This window comes from Toxorhynchites rutilus, chromosome 3, assembly GCF_029784135.1.
Source record: "Toxorhynchites rutilus septentrionalis strain SRP chromosome 3, ASM2978413v1, whole genome shotgun sequence".
Lineage (NCBI taxonomy): Eukaryota > Metazoa > Arthropoda > Insecta > Diptera > Culicidae > Toxorhynchites > Toxorhynchites rutilus.
Genome location: NC_073746.1, coordinates 67,477,161 through 67,497,697, shown reverse-complemented (window position 1 = coordinate 67,497,697; position 20,537 = coordinate 67,477,161). Strand labels below are relative to the sequence as shown.

Genomic DNA, 20,537 nt, shown 5'->3' with positions numbered 1-20,537 from the left:
CCGAGGAAGCAGCGCCTCTGCAGTGGTCTGGATCGGCGTCTGTAGTGGATCAATAACCATAACGGCATCGTCAACACGTGGTTGACAACAATAACAACAATCAGTTGAGTACAACAATAACTTCTGCTATTGTGTTGTCTCCGTAGCGCGTGACTTTTGTGTCTCCCTTAATAGGGTAACAGAGCGCATATCGGAACAACAAATTTATGTGATTATTTTTATTTTATTTAAGTTTTTTTTTTTTACAAGTGAGATAAAAAAATTGTAAAGATAATAATCGTTCGTTCTAAGAATGGAGGAGGGTGGGGGTCTAGACATGGACATTTCAGACTCCCCCTCGCTTGCTCAAGCAGGGTGTAGTAAGTCCCTTAAACGGACTCCTATGCCCGAAGATTCTTCTTCTGGGGACGAGTCAACTCACACTACCAAGCCCCCCTCCAAAAAAAAGATTGCAAACCTTTCCCCTGATTCCTCCAATACTTCCACCCAATCATCGACATCCCTTCCCCCCTCTGATGTTACTGTCCCCACTCAAACCTTGTCCTCGAATTCCTCTCCTATTGTTTCCGCTCCCCGTGTCAGGGTTTATCCGGACGATGCGCCTGACGCTGGTCCTTGGGTTGTTTTTTTCCGGCCCAAACCTAATGGTAAAGCCTTGAGGGTCGTACAGATTATGACAGATCTGAAAAGATACACCTCTGTTTCGGAAATTTGCAAAGTAAGACCGAACAAACTGCGAGTTGTCGTGACTAACCGAAAGGACGCGAACGATATTGTTGCTGATAAGCATTTCATCCTCGAATATCGAGTTTTTATTCCCTCCCATAACGTAGAAATTGGGGGCGTTATATCTGAAACGGGTCTGACGTGCAAAACTATAGAAAGTATGGGAGTTGGCAGGTTCAAGAGGCTTCCTTCGATGGAAGTCAAAATCTTGGAATGTCGCCAACTTGGAAAAGTTACCCAGGAAGGAGTAGAAAAGAAATTTACGCCGTACGACTCGTTTCGAGTCACTTTTGCTGGTGCCGCCCTCCCTGACTACGTTATGGTGGACAAATTGAGGCTGCCGGTGCGACTCTTCGTGCCAAAGCCCATGACTTGCAACAAATGCAAGTCAGTTGGTCATACAGCAGCTTATTGCGCCAACAAGGAGCGCTGTGCCACATGCGGAGAGCAACATGAGGGGAAATCCTGCAGTGCGACTGAGCATAAGTGTCCATATTGCGGGGGATCCCCACACGTGCTCTCAGCTTGTGAAACTTACAAGAGTCGCTGGGATAAACAAAAGCGCTCTTTGAAGGAACGCTCGAAAAGCACTTTCGCGGATATCTTAAAGGGCGCTTCCCCACTGGCTCAACAACAACCATTACCAACAAACAATGTCTTTGCTTCACTGCCAGTTGACGAATTGGAAGCGGATACAGCTAACGAGGGCACACCGTTTATTTTCAAAGGGAATTCCCGGCGCAAAAATGTGTCCACTCCCAAAGTTCAACGACAAGTCCCATCGGTGGTACCCCATGTTAGCTTGCCTAAAATATCGAGTGCAGCGGACAAGCAAAATCAGGTTCCTCCTGGCTTCCGTGGGAATAGTTCACCTTCGAACGACCCAGCACTCGAGGGGACATCAAAAACCCCAACTGTCCCTTTTTTTGCGTCCAGCTCAACTTCCCAATCGGGATTTATAAAGTTGACTGACCTTGTGGATCAAATCTTCACGTGTTTTAATGTTTCCGATTCCATCAGAACCATTGTCATCTCAATGCTTCCAGTACTAAAGACAATTTTGCAACAATTGATGCAAACATGGCCCCTCCTTGCAATGATTATCTCTCTTGATGTCTAATTTGAATAGAGAGGTCGGAGATATCACTGTTTTACAGTGGAATTGTCGTAGTCTTATCCCTAAATTGGATGCATTCAAATTTTTAATTCATAAGTTCAATTGTGATGTTTTTGCTCTGTCCGAAACTTGGCTTTCTTCGCGAGATGATCTCTCTTTCCACGATTTTAATATTATACGCTTGGACCGTGATGACAGATACGGAGGGGTGCTATTGGGGATCAATAAGTGCCACTCATTTTTCCGAATTGACCTTCCACCTATTGGAGGGATCGAAGCTGTTGCTTGTCATGCAAACATTAAAGGCAAAGACCTCTGTATTGTCAGCTTGTATTGGCCTCCGAGAGCTGCGGTTAGCCGCAAACAACTTGTTGACATGTGCTCACTCCTTCCTGAGCCACGATTGATCTTGGGAGACTTCAACTCTCACGGAACTGCCTGGGGGGAACAGTACGACGACAATCGTTCATTGTTGATATATGACCTTTGTAACAGCTTCAATATGACCGTTTTGAACACTGGGGAAACAACACGTGTGCCTAAACCTCCTGCTAACCCAAGTGCTCTTGACCTCTCGCTTTGCTCGAATTCACTATCGTTAGATTGCAAGTGGAATGTAATCCAGGATCCCAACGGTAGTGATCACTTGCCAATCAAAATTTCCATCACCATTGGGTCGAATTCTTCTGAATCTATAAACATGGCATATGACCTCACAAGACACATTGACTGGAAAAAATATGCGGACGCGATTACTCTAGCCATCAATTCCAGAGATGGTTTACCTCCATTGGAGGAGTATAACTTCCTTTCTCGTTTGATCCATGACAGCGCGGTTCGCGCTCAAACGAAACCCATCCCAGGTTCCACCATTCACCGAAGGCCTCCCAATCCATGGTGGGATAGCCAATGTTCAAAGCTTTATGTAGAAAAATCGAATGCATTTAAAGCTTTTCGGAAACGAGGAACCATTGACAATTTTCAAACGTATTTAGACCTTGAAAATCAATTTAAAAACTTGATCAAAGGTAAAAAACGTGCTTATTGGCGAAATTTCGTGGGAGGTTTGTCACGAGAAACGTCAATGAAAAAATTATGGAAAGTGGCTCGAAACATGAGAAATCGCTCTTCATCGAATGAAAGCGAGGAACATTCACATCGATGGATTTTTAATTTTGCGCGAAAGGTTTGTCCCGATTTCGCTCCCGTGCAAAGAATTGTTCGAGATATACCACAAGATAGGTGCGATCTTGATTCCGAGTTTTCGATGGTAGAATTCTCTCTTGCTCTCCTTTCATGTAACAATTCGGCTCCAGGATCGGATAGAATTAAGTTCAACTTGTTAAAAAACCTCCCCGATGTGGCCAAACATCGCTTGTTGAATTTATTCAATAAGTTTCTGGAGCATAATGTTGTTCCGGATGATTGGAGACAAGTACGAGTTATAGCTATCCAAAAACCCGGAAAACCCGCGTCCGACTTCAATTCGTACCGCCCAATAGCAATGCTGTCTTGTATACGGAAATTGTTGGAGAAAATGATCTTGTTTCGCCTTGATCGTTGGGTTGAAACGAATGCCTTACTCTCAGATACACAATATGGGTTCCGCAGGGGCAAGGGGACGAATGATTGTCTTGCGTTGCTTTCTTCAGAAATTCAAATGGCTTACGCCGAAAAAAAACAAATGGCTTCAGTATTCTTGGACATAAAGGGGGCCTTTGATTCTGTTTCAATAGAGGTTTTGTCAGACAAATTACACTCTCGGGGTCTGCCGCCTCTATTGAATAATATGTTATATAACTTGCTTTGTGAGAAACATTTGAACTTTTCTCACGGAGATTCGGCAGTAAGTCGGTTCTCTTACATGGGCCTCCCCCAGGGCTCATGTTTAAGCCCCCTTTTGTACAACTTCTATGTAAGCGACATCGACAATTGCCTTACACAAAATTGCAGCCTAAGACAACTTGCAGATGATGGAGTGGTGTCTGTCGTAGGATCAAACGAATCCGACCTGCAAGGACCCTTACAAGATACTTTGAACAATTTTTCAACCTGGGCCATTGGGCTAGGGATCGAATTCTCCACGGAGAAAACAGAGATGGTGGTTTTTTCTAGGAAGCATAGACCAGCAAAACCAAAGCTTCAACTTTTGGGTAAACCGATCACTCATGCTATGTCATTCAAGTATCTTGGGGTCTGGTTCGACTCCAAATGTACTTGGGGGGTCCATATTAGGTATCTGAGTAAAAAATGTCAACAAAGAATAAACTTTCTCCGTACAATTACCGGCACCTGGTGGGGAGCCCATCCCGAAGATCTTATAATGTTGTATCGAACAACTATTCTCTCAGTGATGGAGTATGGCAGTTTCTGTTTTCAATCAGCTGCCAAAACACACCTCATTAAACTCGAGCGAATTCAGTATCTTTGTCTCCGTATTGCGTTGGGATGTATGCCCTCAACGCATACCATGAGTCTCGAGGTTTTGGCAGGCCTACTCCCACTAAAAGATCGCTTCAATTTATTATCTCTTCGGTTCCTCATCCGGTGTAAGGTTATGAACCCATTGGTGATCGGGAATTTTGAGCAGCTGATCGAGCTAAATTTTCACTCCGGATTCATGAGTTCATATCATGAATTCATCTCCATGCAGGTTGATCCTTCTTCGTATATTCCCAACCGTGTTTGTTTTCCTGACTACATCAATTCCTCTGTGCATTTTGATCTGTCCATGAAACAGGATATCCATGGATATTCAGATTATCAACGATCGAGGATCGCTCCAACGATCTTCGATTCAAAGTATGGGGGTATCAATTGTGATAATATGTACTTTACTGATGGGTCCTCTATGAATGAGTCCACAGGATTTGGAGTGTTCAACGAAATTTTTAGCACCTCCCACAGTCTTCAGAATCCTTGCTCAGTGTATATTGCTGAATTGGCAGCGATATACTGGGCGCTGGACAGCGTCGCCTCACGACCTGTTGAACACTATTACATTGTAACGGATAGTCTTAGCTCTGTCGAAGCTATCCGTTCAGTGAGGCCGGAAAAGCACTCGCCGTACTTCCTTGAGAGAATACGAGAAATTTTGAGTGCTTTATCCAGACGCTGTTATGTCATTACCTTTGTCTGGGTCCCTTCACATTGCTCAATTCCGGGTAATGAGAGGGCTGACTCATTAGCAAAGGTAGGTGCGATTGAAGGCGACATTTACCAGCGTCAAATCGCCTTCAATGAATTTTTTTCTTTAGTCCGTAAAAATACCATCGCTAACTGGCAACGCAAATGGAACGAAGATGAATTGGGCCGGTGGTTTCACTCGATTATCCCTAAGGTTAGCCTCAAACCGTGGTTCAAAAGTCTGGACTTGAGTCGGGACTTTATTCGCACCTTCTCCCGACTCATGTCCAATCACTGTTCGTTAGATGCGCTTCTCTTTCGTTTCAATCTTTCCAGCAACAATCTCTGCGTCTGTGGTCAAGGTTATCACGACATCGAGCATGTTGTTTGGTCGTGCGAGATGTATCTTGTCGCCAGATCGAATTTAGAAAACTCCCTTCGGGCCAGAGGAAGACAGCCCAATGTGCCGGTGAGAGATGTGTTGGCTCGGTTAGACCTTGATTACATGACCCAAATATATGTTTTCCTTAAAGCTATCGATCTTCGTGTGTGATTGTACCTATGTCCTTATACCCTCCTTTTCATCCATTGCGAGCGATTGGCCCCCATGGTATAAACAGTAAAATAAGTTGAAATGTAAATATACAATAGATTTAAGAATCGAGTGTGATCATCAACATTGTAACAATTCCCTTATATCCCATCCCTTTCCTGAAAGATGTCACCCTCTAAACTCGAGTAAACCGCGAGTAATCGGTTTTCCACCTTACTAACCATAGTGTTAGGAAAATTATTTATGTATAGTTTTAAAACATATACTTAAGAATTCGGCTCCTTTAAACTAATGTAACTGAGCCTGTAAAAATAAACGATTTATATAAAAAAAAATAATAACATTTCTGTGTGTCTCGCGTTAGACGTGTTCTCGATATATTTATAAATAGAAAAAAAAGTTTGCAGATCATGTATATCGCGGTAACTTATATATAAAAATGTTACGAGTTAAATATTAATAGTAATTTTGCAAAGAAAACATGAAAAAGTTGTTGTTGGAAAAACTTTTTCCATGCCCATCTTCCGATGTATGTGTGACTTATTGGATATTGTGAGGGCTATTAACATCTGTTTTTTTTTCAGAATTAAAAAAACATGTTTTTGAGAAAAATCAATTTTAATTTTCAAAAAAAAAATTCAATAAGTCTTTTTAAAAATTTGTTTGATATTTTTTAATTGAACTTCTTCTAGTTTTTGAGATAAGATTTATCGAAAAAAAAAATGAAATAAGTTCAATATTTCACAAAAATGTTTCGCTCAAAAGCTATAAGAGCTACAAAATTTTGGATAGAGAAAGAAATGTAGGGGCTTAAATAATGCATATTTTGAAAACATTATTTTTGGGGTTATTTCATTTAATCATACCCTCTTCTTCAAATAAATGCCAATAATGTCTGAAAAATACACAATGGCAACATTACAGAGAAGTTCAATTTTCGGTCTGTGACATCGTGCGCGAGTATACGTGTTATGATTTTGCACGCGAGTACAGGAGGGTTGAATAAAATATTGATGCATTCATAACAAGCAGGGTTGCCATTTGCAGGTTGGGATTTCTTGGAAAACAAAAGCATCATTTTTATAGACAAACATCATTCCTGTCGCCTCATTTCTTCATCAGCATCGACCCTTCTTCCGAAAGCGACTGACTTGGATGATCATCCTTGAAGTCACATTCTGGAGTGTGAGGAAAAAAATCTTGTAGCATTATCCTCATTGTTCATACATGCAATTCGTTATATGTAAAAAAATTATTTCTTATATTGTGATGCGAAAATCTTATTGCACTTTTAGAATAAAATTTATAAATGAAAATTTACCTTTCCGTATCGAATATGTATTTTAAGAAATGAGAGAAAATGTATAGACAAATGGTTAAGTAAGAGTAAAACCGTCATGTTTTACGTATTAAAAACATCAAGTAAATTTTTTCATTCAAAATAAATATAACGATTTGAAACTGCATTCATGTGTGCTATTCTGATAGAATATCTTTCTTTCATGCCAAATTCAAGCTTTAATAAATTTCGACAGTGTATCTTCAAAATGCGAATTACATCGGAATAGATAAAATGGTATACAAGAGCGGGCCGGAGAGTTTTTCTAATGGGGCTATATTTATTACAAATAATAATTTCCATTCAGATAAAGTGAAATGTACAAAATTCAGAAGGATCATTTCAGAAAAATCAGGCAAAATCGAGTGTTTGTCAGAATACCAGGAAATGTGCCAAAAAGTCTGAGAAGCCCTGAAAAATCAGAAAGGTTGGGATCTCCGATAACAAGCAAATGGGATAAAATAATATCGCAGTCCTACGTCAATCGGTCTTGTCTGGACATAACCCCCTTAAATTTTTATTGCTCAAGTTCAGTTTTTTTTTAAATTCATATTTGGTTGTGGATTAATTTTCAAGAATCATTCAAGAATCAAGTATTACTATTAAATCTTGACGATAACCAAATAACCGAGGGATAAGTAGACATAAGATATTTACGAAGAAACTGTATAAATATTATCCAGTACAAATGTTATTCGATCTGTCTGTCAAAACATGGAAGAAGTCGCCTCACAATTTCGTCAGTCTAATCTGCTTGTTATTTGTACATTACACATTCTTGATACTATTGAGCCACTGTGCACTACTACTTTTAGAAGCAATATTCGTTCCACAATTGGGGAACGTAAACAACAATTTCAAATTACGTCCATTTCGTGGCTTCGTCTGTATTTTTTTTGCCTTTTCCATTCTCCAGTTCAGTCTGTTGTACACTGATTGCATATTTATTCCCCCGAGCGAAATGTCCCGAATAAAGTAGGTTTGTTTGTTGACTGCTAGGCTTCGTTACAACGTTTTCTTTGTTCAAGTATCATGATGTATGGGACGGGTTTTACTAATTTGCAAATTTCAGACGCCAAATATAAAAAAGAAACATTTGCAATAGAAACAAATTTTGTATTTTGTATGATGTGTAATGATCTGTTGTATTGTTCGTCTTCTCTGTTTCGATTTTTCATTTCCCACTATTTAACATCTGCTAGAGAGTAAGGTGTCGATACGACGTGACGCATAGATATGATAGTCAGCATTACACATTGTTGGCCGCAGTTCAATTCCCACGGCAAAATGCTGCTGCAAGAAGAAACAAAATGCTGAAACAATTAAAGTCTAACAAAACACGTACTTTTACGTGAGCAGCTACTAGATCTTTGCGAAGTGCTCCACTGAGCCTCGCAAACGATTACATTGCGGGCAAAGTGTTTTAACAAGCTTTGTTTTGTTGAACCTCTTCGGCATTAAATCACCGCTTTCGTTCCGAGAAAACTTTCGTCCTCATCTGGATCGATACGCAACCTACTACCAGAAAAACCACCTCTCTCCCCGAAACCAGTATGGAAGCGGAAGTGATTGTCATGTGAAATCGGAAAAGTTTCCTCCGGCCCTGTCTGTCTGTTCTGGAACAACACAGTTTCCCATTTCCCCGCACGGTCTCAGAACTTCCGCCCAATGATGTACCGAAGAGTTCGATTTATGAAGTTTGCGCCATCGATGCGGGGGAAAAAAGTTTTTCGACCACGGACGGAAGCATCATTTGTGGGAGGTCTTAGCTGCTGCTCTTGTGAGTTATGTGTTGTTCGCTGGCCACCAACAAACAAGGCGCGTTCGGATGTTATGGGGTACATCAATTTCCCTCGGTTCACTCTTGTGATGTGTGAAAATTTATGGACGAACAAGTACGTGTGTGGATTTTTTGGGTGATGCTGCCTCTATTGATAGAATGTTGTGAAAAGGCGGGAAAACTATATGTATATTGAATTACATTTATCAACCATTACCTCAGGAGGGAAATTGTTGTTGAAATGTGAAATGTTAGTATGTATACAAACAAATCCTAAGATCTAGTCCCTTTCCTTCAATTCCTTTTTCGTAAAATTTCATTTGACTAAAATGGTCAGAGGTCTGTATCTTCATTGTTCTCTCGTGTTTTATTCTTTTTCGCATTTCATACAATCTCTCATAATTAATTCATATTTTTTCTTAATGTTAAATCTGTCCATTTCCACTTTATTTAGCTGATGACTTTTTCATAAATTCTATTTTTGTATTTTTTGATTAGACTCAAATTTTGCCTATGCATTCTCTATGACCAAAAAGGATAATTTGCGTAATCGGTTTTCCATTTTGACTCTAGCCTTACTTTTGAGAAGGGTCTAAATAAAAATATAATTCAGAAACGGTTGGTCCGATTGATTTGGTGTCTTCCGCGATGTTTTATTGTTTGTTATCATTGGGGCTGTAAGGAGAACATATGCACTGTTTAAAAAATGTTTTAGTTTTGTTGTATTTGGAAAAATAATACTTGGAACTTATTTTTTAAATTTTTTTATTTATCAAAAATTGCAGCGTACAACTAATGAAGTGCACCAATATGGAGAAATATTGACAAAAAAAGTCATAATTAAAAAAAATATATGACTTTTTTTGTCAATATTTCTCCATTTTGGTGCACTGTACCATAAAATTCATTAGTTGTCCGCTGCAATTTTTGATAAATATAGAAAAAAATGAAAAAAAAAATTAGTTTCAAGTATAATTATGAAAATTGGATTTTTGAAAATTGTTGATATGTTTCTATGTTTTTAGACAAGATTCTATGAAAGTGCGCATAAATTGCAGTCAAAAAGGAGTACGGCAAAATTTCGCTAACCCTCGGTTGAGACAATGATACCTCATATCCATATCCCTAACCTGACCCGTCCCACAAAAATTGTTGCCCCTCTAACCTCGAGTAAACCGCGAGTAATCGGTCGAAACCTACTAAACATAGATTTAAGATGAAATTTTTGTATAAACAAAACTTGAGTTAGCGGCTCCGCAAAGCTTATGCGATTGAGCCTTACAAATAAACGAATTGGAAAAAAAAAAAAAAAATTTCGCTAAATGCTACCGTTTCTGAGATACGGTGATTTCAAAATAAAATTTACTGAAAATTCTCAACTTTTGGTCGTTTACCAATGTTTTTCAAGTCTTTTTAACTTAGAAGAAAGATTTCACGCCAATTCGTCTTAGGAGTTGGCATCACTATCTCATATAGCAATGAAACGTTGTGGGTGTAAAGACATTGATCATTTAAGCAACTTTGCAAACTTCAAATCTTCGAAAAAAAATTAGACAAAAATATTTTTTTTATTTATTACAAAAATTTATAAGTTGAAAACTAATATATAATAGCAACAAAATCCTGATCAAACGATGAAATGTAGGAATTGTTTATATTTTCATTAAAAGTTTTACTAAAAAAAAATATTTAAAAAATTGAGATAATTTTAATCGAAAACGCATTTTTTAATATTCTCAAAAAAAAATTTGAATAGCCCTTACAATTTTCAACAAGTCACTCATACGTCGGAAGATGGGAACTTTTACAGGGAAAAAGTTTTCCCAACAACAACTTTTTCATGTTTTCTTTGAAAGCATAAAACTAATCCTAATTTTGTTTAAAATCTAGATAGTGATATAGCGTATTCGAGAAAAGCTTTAGATCTTAATAAAATATGAACTTTTGTCGAAGGCATCAACTTTATATCTTCTATAGTTTCAGGAATACATGGCATTTTTGTATGGAGATTCCTGAAAAATAATGTTTTAATCATAACATTTTTGTGTGTCTCACGTTAAAAGTGTTCTCGATATATTTCTAAATAGAAAAAAGTTTGCAGATCATGTATATCGCTATAACTTACACCTAAAAATGTTACGAGTTAAATATTAATAGTAATTTTGCAAAGAAAACATGAAAAAGTTGTTGTTGGAAAAACTCTATCCATGTAAAAGGGCCCATCTTCCGATGTATGAGTGACTGACTTGTTGGAACTTGTGAGGACTATTGATATCTGTTTTTTCAAATAAAAAAAAAAAACATCTTTTTGAGGAAAAAGAATTTTAATTGAAAAAAAATTTCAATAGTTTTTTCTTAAATTTGTTTGATATTTTTAAATATCAAACAAATTTTTAAAACTTTAATAATTTCCTACATTTCATTTCCTAACCAACGTTTTTAAGGTCTTATAGTTTTTTTTTGAAAGATTTTTCAAAAAATAAAATTAAGAATCTTAAAATTTCAAAAATAAAGTTTTGCTTAAAAACTGTAAGAGCTACAAAATGTTGGTTGGAGAATGAAATGTAAGGAAAAATTTAAGCTTTTATAAAAAAACATAATTTTTATTAATTTCATTGAAAAAAATATTTTGAAAAATAAAATTCATTGTTCTCAAAAACATGTGTTTTAAATTCTGCAAAAAAAAAATGAATAGACCTCACAATTTCCAACAATTCACCCATACATCGGAAGATGAGCACTTTTGCAGGGTTTTTTTTCAACAACAACTTTTTCATGTTTTCTTTGAAAAATTACTGATGATGTTTAACTCGCAACATTTGTATGTATAAATTACCGCAATATACATGTTTTGTAAACTTTTTTCTATTTAGAAACATGTTAAGAACAATCCAAACGCAAGAATTTACACACAAGAATGCAATGAGTAAAACATTATTTTCTCAGGAGTCTCCATACAAAAATGCCATGTATTCTAGAAACTACAAAAGTTAGAAAGTTAATGTTTTCGACAAAAATTAATTTTGTTTAAAGTCAAGGGAGCGATATAGCGTATTCGACAACGTTTTAGATCATATTGAAATATAAGATTAGATTAAATATAGTAATTTTTTCAAAGAAAACATGAACAATTTGTTGTTTGAAAAAATTTTCCCTGTAAAGGCGCTCACCTTTCGATATATGGGTGACTTATTGGAAATTGTAAGGGTTATTCACATAACTTTTAGGGAAACATAAAAAATACGTTTTCGAGAAAAAATAATTTAATTTAAAAAAAATCAGTGTAATTTTTCTTTATTTTTTTTTTGTATTTACATTTTGGTGAAAAGTAAACAATTTCCTCATTTAATATAAAAAATAATTAAAAAAAAATTAGATTTGTTATAATATATATTTTTTACACAACATTATACCATAAACATGAACCGCATCACTTAGTTAATTCAAGCATTGCAGTCCAAAATTATCTACTCTTTTAGGAAAATTTACTTCTAGGTGAAAAAACTCGAAGAACATTCGAAAACAACCAACAAATTCAGAAATTTAAAAAAAAAACATTATTTTAAAAACACTGTATCTCAGAAACGGTGGCATTGAGCTAAATTTTGACGTGCACCTTTGTGACTACAGATCATGCGTAGTTTCATTAAATCGGGTCTAATAAGAATAATTTCAACAATTTTCAAAAATCCAACTTTTTTGTCAATTTTTTTTTTTTGGCGCACTGTGCAATATAATTCATTAACTTTTCGCTGCAACATATCAAGGAATCAAAAAAATCAAAAACACCCTTTTTAGATAATTGGGTTTAAAGTACTATTTTAGAAATAAAATTAAAATAAAACATTTTTTTAACAGTGCATGTTTTCTTCATGTAGCCCCAATAATAACCTAAAACATAGCGGAACACACCAAATCAATCGAATTGAACCTCTGAACCGATTTAGATTATCGACATATCAAATCGAGATAGCATTTCATATTTGAAAAATATTGAATCTGGAAAAAATGTTTTTTTTCCTGATTATTGATTGTACAGGGAAACTTCGATATAACGTACCCTCGTTATAACGTACCCTCGATATAACGTCACTCGATATAACGTACACATTTCCAAAGTGTAAAGGACATTTTTCTTCAATTTTTTTTTTCTGATAAAACAATGAATTATCTGTATTGTGATGCTAAAACAAGTTTTGTACCTTCAATCAATCCCGAAATACAGCTGGTTTTGTGATTCCGGATTCTAAATGAATCAGGTTTTAATCAACAGTACGAAGGGAAACATCATGAGACAGGCTGGCTTCGTCTTCTGATTGAAGTTATTCATTAAATTTACTAAAACAGCAACACAATCATGTATTATAGACTACGTTTGTGAGTACTTTATTATGCTTCGATATAACGTACAATTCGATACAACGTACAATTTTGAAAGTGAAATGTACGTTATATCGAAGTTTACCTGTATTCGGTTTTTATTGTTATCATATCTTTGGACTAGAGGCCGCTATGTTTTTTATTTTTTTTCTTGAAAGCTGAGGATTTTTTACAAAACATATCTCTATATCAGAGATGCTTTTTTTTCGTTTTTCAGATATGATTCTTCAGAGTTACGAGTTCAGAGTATCATCTCAATCGGTTTAGTGGTTCAAAAGTCATGAATTTTTGAAAAAAAAAGCGTTTTTGGGAAAATGTGAGGAAAATTGATTTTTCGAAAAATGAAAAATGAAAATGAGCACCCAAATGAAAAAATGTTTAATGTTTTGAGATAAAGAACAAAATTATTACTTTAGACGAACATCTGAGAACCACTTTATCAGTTTGACATGGAATGACTGCATAATGAATGTTTCTGCAAAATTTGAGCCAAATAAAAAAATGCAAAAAAAATCGACCTTCGGATTCAAATGCAATTGCTCTGATCTACTAAACAACGTCTAACTTTCATCTTTTATCCGTACTCTGACTTTTTTTGTCATACTCTGAATCTTGATCTTTCTCTCACCTTATTACAGTGTTTTCCTGTCACAACAACACAATCGCACGAGCCAACAGCAGAAAAACGAGCAAACACGGTTGCAAGTAAATAATTAGCTTTTCCAACGCCACGGTAGCTCTACCTCTAAAACTCGGCAACACCACCTGAAAAAGAGCAAGAGCAACACTCAGCCCGGTGGTGGGTTCAGGTTTCGCAGGATCAAACCGAGCTCGCGAGCTGTTTACTCGACAAATTTCTGTTTTTGTAGGGTAATTTTCTCCTTCAACAGAGCCGAAGCTGGGAACGAATGGAGCGACAACAGCACCCGCCGCTGTATTGTAGTAAATAAATTATAAACTCAGCTGCTTTGGGAACGGGGAAGCACGAAGAAATGGTACCTCTGACGTGTGATGATGGAGCACAAAAAAAGTGTGTTGTAACAAATTGTGAAGATGGAGGGAACGGCTCGGTTCGTAGATTTTGTGAGTACGACGAAAAAAGAACGATGACTCTTATCCTTTCAGTTGGCTGCGACTGGACGGTGAAGGGCGAATTCATGGTTGAAGTCAACATTTCAGATAGCCTTTTGGACAACCAAAAGAGAGTGCACTTATACCAGTAATCGGTTTCAACCTTGCTCATAGTTTTGTCTGTCCTCCCATGGCCAGCATTGTGTTCCTTCGAACCCGACATGGCGCACTGCGGAAACATGGAACTATTGGCTGGAATCTGTAAAGCCAAAGTCAACAAAAAGAATATGAAAGGCAGTCTGTCTCCAAGGGGTCTGGCACTGAAATTTTGTTCCGCTTTTTTCCCTGTGTCTCCCCTTTTCCCCTATGATATAGCTTATTGCTTCGTTTATGATTTAGTATGATATAGTTGCTCACGTGGGGGGGAAAGAGGCAATGTTGAAAATGGCAAACACAACACCTCGTTTGAAGTGAGGAGCGAGGAATTCAATTATTTATTTATAGTGTTTTATGTGCCATAAGTGAGAGAGTGTTTCCTCGATAGCGTTTTTTTTTTTGGAGATATTTTGTGTTATTCCGAAATATTACTTGTGCTCGAGTAAATTTTATAACGTTAATTGAAAAAAAAAATCAAATTGAATAAATTACTTGATTCAATGATAATACTAACTAATATGATACTAAACTAAAGCGCGGCTTTTATCTATATATGTTAATTTTCATTTAAGACACAGACATATAATAAAATTTAGGAATAATACAAAATTTTGTAATAGATATATCATGTTACCAACAGGTGATAGCTTGATGGAAAGTCAATGTTATACATCATCTGAAATAGCTGCAATACACCATTAAATGAACTGCAATTGGCCAAGAAGGGTAACAAACCTTAAATCCAGGAAATATTCATTTATACTCAATACGCAAGCGATAATTTTAATCATATCATAATCACAAAAAATATATGAAAAAATCTACATCAGTTCCATTTTTATTTGTTGAAGCATTATCAACTGCCTTCGTGGCGCAATCGGTTAGCGCGTTCGGCTGTTAACCGAAAGGTTGGTGGTTCGAGTCCACCCGGGGGCGTGAATTGTTTTTACCTACTCTAGCGACCCAATTCTATGATTTAATAAGTTTACCGCAAAGTCATTGGAATAGCTTTGCTGTTGCACTCAAACAAACTCTCGCAACTTTTTTTCTTTTATTCAATGTTTCTTTTTTAGTCCAAATGCCTCTATGTCTCAAACTTCTACTCTTTCTCTGCGATCAGTTGTTGCTCTTTCAATTTTGGCTTTGAATTTCAACTCTCTACTCTTCTTCTATCTACTCTATACTTTGTTCTCTCTTCTCTCTACTCTCTGCTCTTTATTATAAACTCTCTACTCTTCACTCTCTGCCTTCTACTCTCTACTCTCCACTTCCTCTCCACTCTCTGTACTTCTCTAATCTCTACTCTCTACTCTCTACTTTTCACTCTCTCTACTCTCTACTTTTCACTCTCTCTACTTTCCCTACTCTCTACTCTCTACTTTTCACTCTCTCTACTCTCTACTTTTCACTCTCTCTACTTTCCCTACTCTCTACTCTCTTTACCCTCCCTTCTCCCTTCTCTCTCTATTCTCTACTATCTCTATTTTCTACTCTGTACTCTCTTTACTTTCTCTATTCTCTACTCTCTCTACTCTCTACTATCTCTACTTTCTACTCTCCCTACCCTATACTATCACTCCCCTCTACTCTCTCTACTCTCTACTCTCTCTACTCTCTCTTCTCTCTACTCTCTACTCTCTACTCTCTACTCTCTACTCTTTACTCTTCACTATTTACTCTCTACTCTCTACTCTCTACTCTCTACTCTCTACTCTCTACTCTCTACTCTCTACTCTCTACTCTCTACTCTCTACTCTCTACTCTCTACTCTCTACTCTCTACTCTCTACTCTCTACTCTCTACTCTCTACTCTCTACTCTCTACTCTCTACTCTCTACTCTCTACTCTCTTCTCTCTACTCTCTGCTCTTTATTATAAACTCTCTACTCTTCACTCTCTGCCTTCTACTCTCTACTCTTCACTCTCTGCCTTCTACTCTCTACTCTCCACTTCCTCTCCACTCTCTGTACTTCTCTAATCTCTTTTCTCTAATGGAAAGTCAATGTTATACATCATCTGAAATAGCTGCAATACACCATTAAATGAACTGCAATTGGCCAAGAAGGGTAACAAACCTTAAATTCAGGAAATATTCATTTATACTCAATACGCAAGCGATAATTTTAATCATATCATAATCACAAAAAATATATGAAAAAATCTACATCAGTTCCATTTTTATTTGTTGAAGCATTATCAACTGCCTTCGTGGCGCAATCGGTTAGCGCGTTCGGCTGTTAACCGAAAGGTTGGTGGTTCGAGTCCACCCGGGGGCGTGAATTATTTTTACCTACACTAGCGACCCAATTCTATGATTTAATAAGTTTACCGCAAAGTCATTGGAATAGCTTTGCTGTTGCACTCAAACAAACTCTCGCAACTTTTTTTCTTTTATTCAATGTTTCTTTTTTAGTCCAAATGCCTCTATGTCTCAAACTTCTACTCTTTCTCTGCGATCAGTTGTTGCTCTTTCAATTTTGGCTTTGAATTTCAACTCTCTACTCTTCTTCTATCTACTCTATACTTTGTTCTCTCTTCTCTCTACTCTCTGCTCTTTATTATAAACTCTCTACTCTTCACTCTCTGCCTTCTACTCTCTACTCTCCACTTCCTCTCCACACTCTGTACTTCTCTAATCTCTACTCTCTACTCTCTACTTTTCACTCTCTCTACTCTCTACTTTTCACTCTCTCTACTTTCCCTACTCTCTACTCTCTTTACCCTCCCTTCTCCCTTCTCTCTCTATTCTCTACTATCTCTATTTTCTACTCTGTACTCTCTTTACTTTCTCTATTCTCTACTCTCTCTACTCTCTACTATCTCTACTTTCTACTCTCCCTACCCTATACTATCACTCCCCTCTACTCTCTCTACTCTCTCTTCTCTCTACTCTCTACTCTCTACTCTCTACTCTCTACTCTTTACTCTTCACTATTTACTCTCTACTCTCTACTCTCTACTCTCTACTCTCTACTCTCTACTCTCTACTCTCTACTCTCTACTCTCTACTCTCTACTCTCTACTCTCTACTCTCTACTCTCTACTCTCTACTCTCTACTCTCTACTCTCTACTCTCTACTCTCTACTCTTCACTCTCTGCCTTCTACTCTCTACTCTTCACTCTCTGCCTTCTACTCTCTACTCTTCACTCTCTGCCTTCTACTCTCTACTCTCCACTTCCTCTCCACTCTCTGTACTTCTCTAATCTCTTTACTCTCTACTCTCTACTATCTCTACTTTTCACTCTCTCTACTTTCCCTACTCTCTACTCTCTCTACTCTCTACTCTCTACTCTCTTTACCCTCCCTTCTCCCTTCTCTCTCTATTCTCTACTATCTCTATTTTCTACTCTGTACTCTCTTTACCCTCCCTTCTCCCTTCTCTCTCTACTCTCTACTATCTTTACTTTCTACTCTCCCTACCCTATACTATCCCTACCCTCTACTCTCTCTACTCTCTCTACTCTCTCTACTCTCTCTACTCTCTACTCTCTCTACTCTCTCTTCTCTCTACTCTCTACTCTCTACTTTCTACTCTCTACTCTCTACTCTCTACTCTCTACTCTCTACTCTCTACTCTCTACTTTCTACTTTCTACTCTCTACTCTCTACTCTCTACTCTCTACTCTCTACTCTCTACTCTCTACTCTCTACTCTCTACTCTCTACTCTCTACTCTCTACTCTCTACTCACTTTTTTATTGGCAGACTTATCTCACTTCTTAACTTGAAGCGTTGATCCTTCCCTTTTTCTCTATACATCTCATTTACGTTTCCGTTGTACTCCGCCACGCACATCCGCAGCACAGGCTTCCTTTTACCCGTCGAGACGTGTACCGATTAGGAATTGCCCTCCAACTTGACGCGCAACCCGTCACAGTCACCCTCGCGGGGTTTCTCACCTGTCGAGACGTGAACCGATTAGGAAGCGCCCTCCATCTTGACGCGCGCCCCGTCACAGCCACCCTCGCAGGATTTCTCTTCCCAACGGAGCGCCGATTAGGCAGTGCCCTCCAACATAACGCGCACTCCGTCACAGCAACTCTCGTGGGGGTACCCACCGATTTGATGATGCTCTCCTAGGCTCTCGCTCCGCCGAAACGACCCTCGCAATGTTCCTCTCTCAATCCACCAACAGGCATTGCCAGCATTTTCTTGACCCTGCTCTCCAGATTCCGCTTATCCGTCGAGACGTGTACCGATTAGGAATTGCCCTCCAGCTTGACGCGCAACCCGTCACAGTCACCCTCGCGGGGTTTCTCACCTGTCGAGACGTGAACCGATTAGGAAGCGCCCTCCAACTTGACGCGCGCCCCGTCACAGCCACCCTCGCAGGATTTCTCTTCCCAACGGAGCGCCGATTAGGCAGTGCCCTCCAACATAACGCGCACTCCGTCACAACGACTCTCGTGGGGTACTACACTTTGCAACAGCCCTCGCATTTGTTCCTCTTCTATGGTCAGGGGTTATTACTACGCTGGTCGGCCCTCCACTTCCGCTGTAGCTCGGACATGATGTGTATGATTACACTGTTCACAGCGTTCCAGGTGCCCTCGTCGCGACACATTTTCTCTACTATGTTCCCGGCATGAAGGGCAGGCAGCCCCTCGCGTCTTGCGGTGAACCTGGGACACACAAATACCACGTGTTCTGGTGTTTCCTCCACATCTTCACACTCCGGACAGAGTGGCGACGTTGCGTGCTCGAACCGGTGCAAATATTGCCTGAAGCAGCCATGTCCAGACAGGAACTGTGTCAGATGAAAATTCACCTCCCCGTGCTTCCTGTTCAGCCAGGTCGATAGTACCGGTATGAGCCCATACGTCCACCTGCCTTTCTCCGCCGTGTCCCATTCCTGCTGCCACTTCAAGAGTGATTCTACTCTCGCTGTTTTCCGGATACCCCTGATTTCCTTTCGTCTGTAGCACTCTCTGTCTTCCGCCAGAGTGATGCCAATAGGGATCATGCCGGCGATAACGCAGACTGCCTCCAACGAGATCGTCCTATACGCGCTCGCAACTCTCATCGCCATGAGCCGAAACGTACGGTCCAGTTTTCTACGATTCCGGTGGGTTTCGAGAGCCGCCGACCAGGCTGGTGCTCCGTACCGCAGTATGGACGAGGATACAGCAGCCAGGAGACGCCTTTTGCTACTGCAAGGTCCTGCGTTATTCGGCATTATTCTCGCTATCGCGCTAATGGACTTCTCTGCTTTCTCGCAGACGTAGTCGACGTGGTTGTTGAAATTCAGCCGGTCGTCGATCATAACTCCCAAATATTTCAACCTACGCTTAGAAGTTATCACGTGTTCCCCGACTGTGATTTCCGCTCGCTGCACGGCTTTGCAGTTACTCACCAACAATACTTCCGTTTTATTATGAGCAATCTGCAGTTTCGCTGCTTGCATCCAGTTCTCTACTGAGACGATGGACTCGATTGCAAGCATCTTCACCTCTTCGAGTGTCTCGCCTGCCACTGTGAGAGCGATATCATCCGCGAAGCCCACGATCTCCACGCCTTTGGGAAGCTTCAGATTCAGTACTCCGTTATACATTACGTTCCAGAGCGTTGGGCCCAGGATAGAGCCTTGTGGTACTCCGGCCGTTATATTCAACGTTGTCTGCCCCGTGCTCGTCTCGTAGACTAGGACGCGGTTCTGGAAGTAGCTTCCTAGAATTCTGCACAGGTACCCAGGAACCTTCATACGGTGTAGGGACTCGGCAATGGCTTCCCAGCTAGCGCTGTTGAAAGCATTCCTCACGTCGATCGTTACTATAGCACAATGTCGGTCGCCCCTCCGCTTTTGCTGTGACGCCTTCTCTGCCTTTTCAACCACTGTCCGGATAGCATCAACGGTGGACCTACCTTTCCGGAATCCAAACTGCATCTTTGACAGACCATGGTCACTCTCCGTACATTTCGTCAGTCTGTTGAGGATAATCCTTTCCAAGAGTTTCCCAAGAGTATCCAGCAGGCATATAGGCCTATAGGATGTTGGTACCCCCGGGGGCTTTCCTGGTTTTGGCAGCAACACTAACTTTTGGATCTTCCATTTCTTAGGAAAGTGACCATCATCCAAGCATTTCTGTAGCACTATCCTGAAAATGTCCGGGAACGCCTGAATCGCCGTTTTCAAGGCCGCGTTGGGGATTCCGTCGGGGCCGGGCGCTTTGTTTACCTGCAGTCTCTTCGCCACTGCTACCAGTTCTTCACTGGAAACTTGAGAACGTTCGGTAGCTATTTCGGCGTACGGTGTCGGTGGCCATATCGTAGGATCATGCATCGGAAATA

At 39.2% G+C, this 20,537-nt stretch overlaps 1 protein-coding gene and 2 non-coding genes across 3 annotated transcripts in view; 2 read left to right on the top strand and 1 right to left on the bottom strand.

Moving 5' to 3' along the window:
• Positions 1-20,537, bottom strand: part of LOC129774927 (centaurin-gamma-1A) — a 478,174-nt gene that overhangs the window by 341,814 nt on the left and 115,823 nt on the right. The gene's annotated exons all lie outside the window — the stretch shown is intronic.
• On the top strand, positions 15,111-15,184 carry Trnan-guu (transfer RNA asparagine (anticodon GUU)). Its single transcript has one exon. It is a non-coding gene; the product is annotated as a tRNA-Asn (tRNA).
• Positions 16,451-16,524, top strand: Trnan-guu (transfer RNA asparagine (anticodon GUU)). Its single transcript has one exon. It is a non-coding gene; the product is annotated as a tRNA-Asn (tRNA).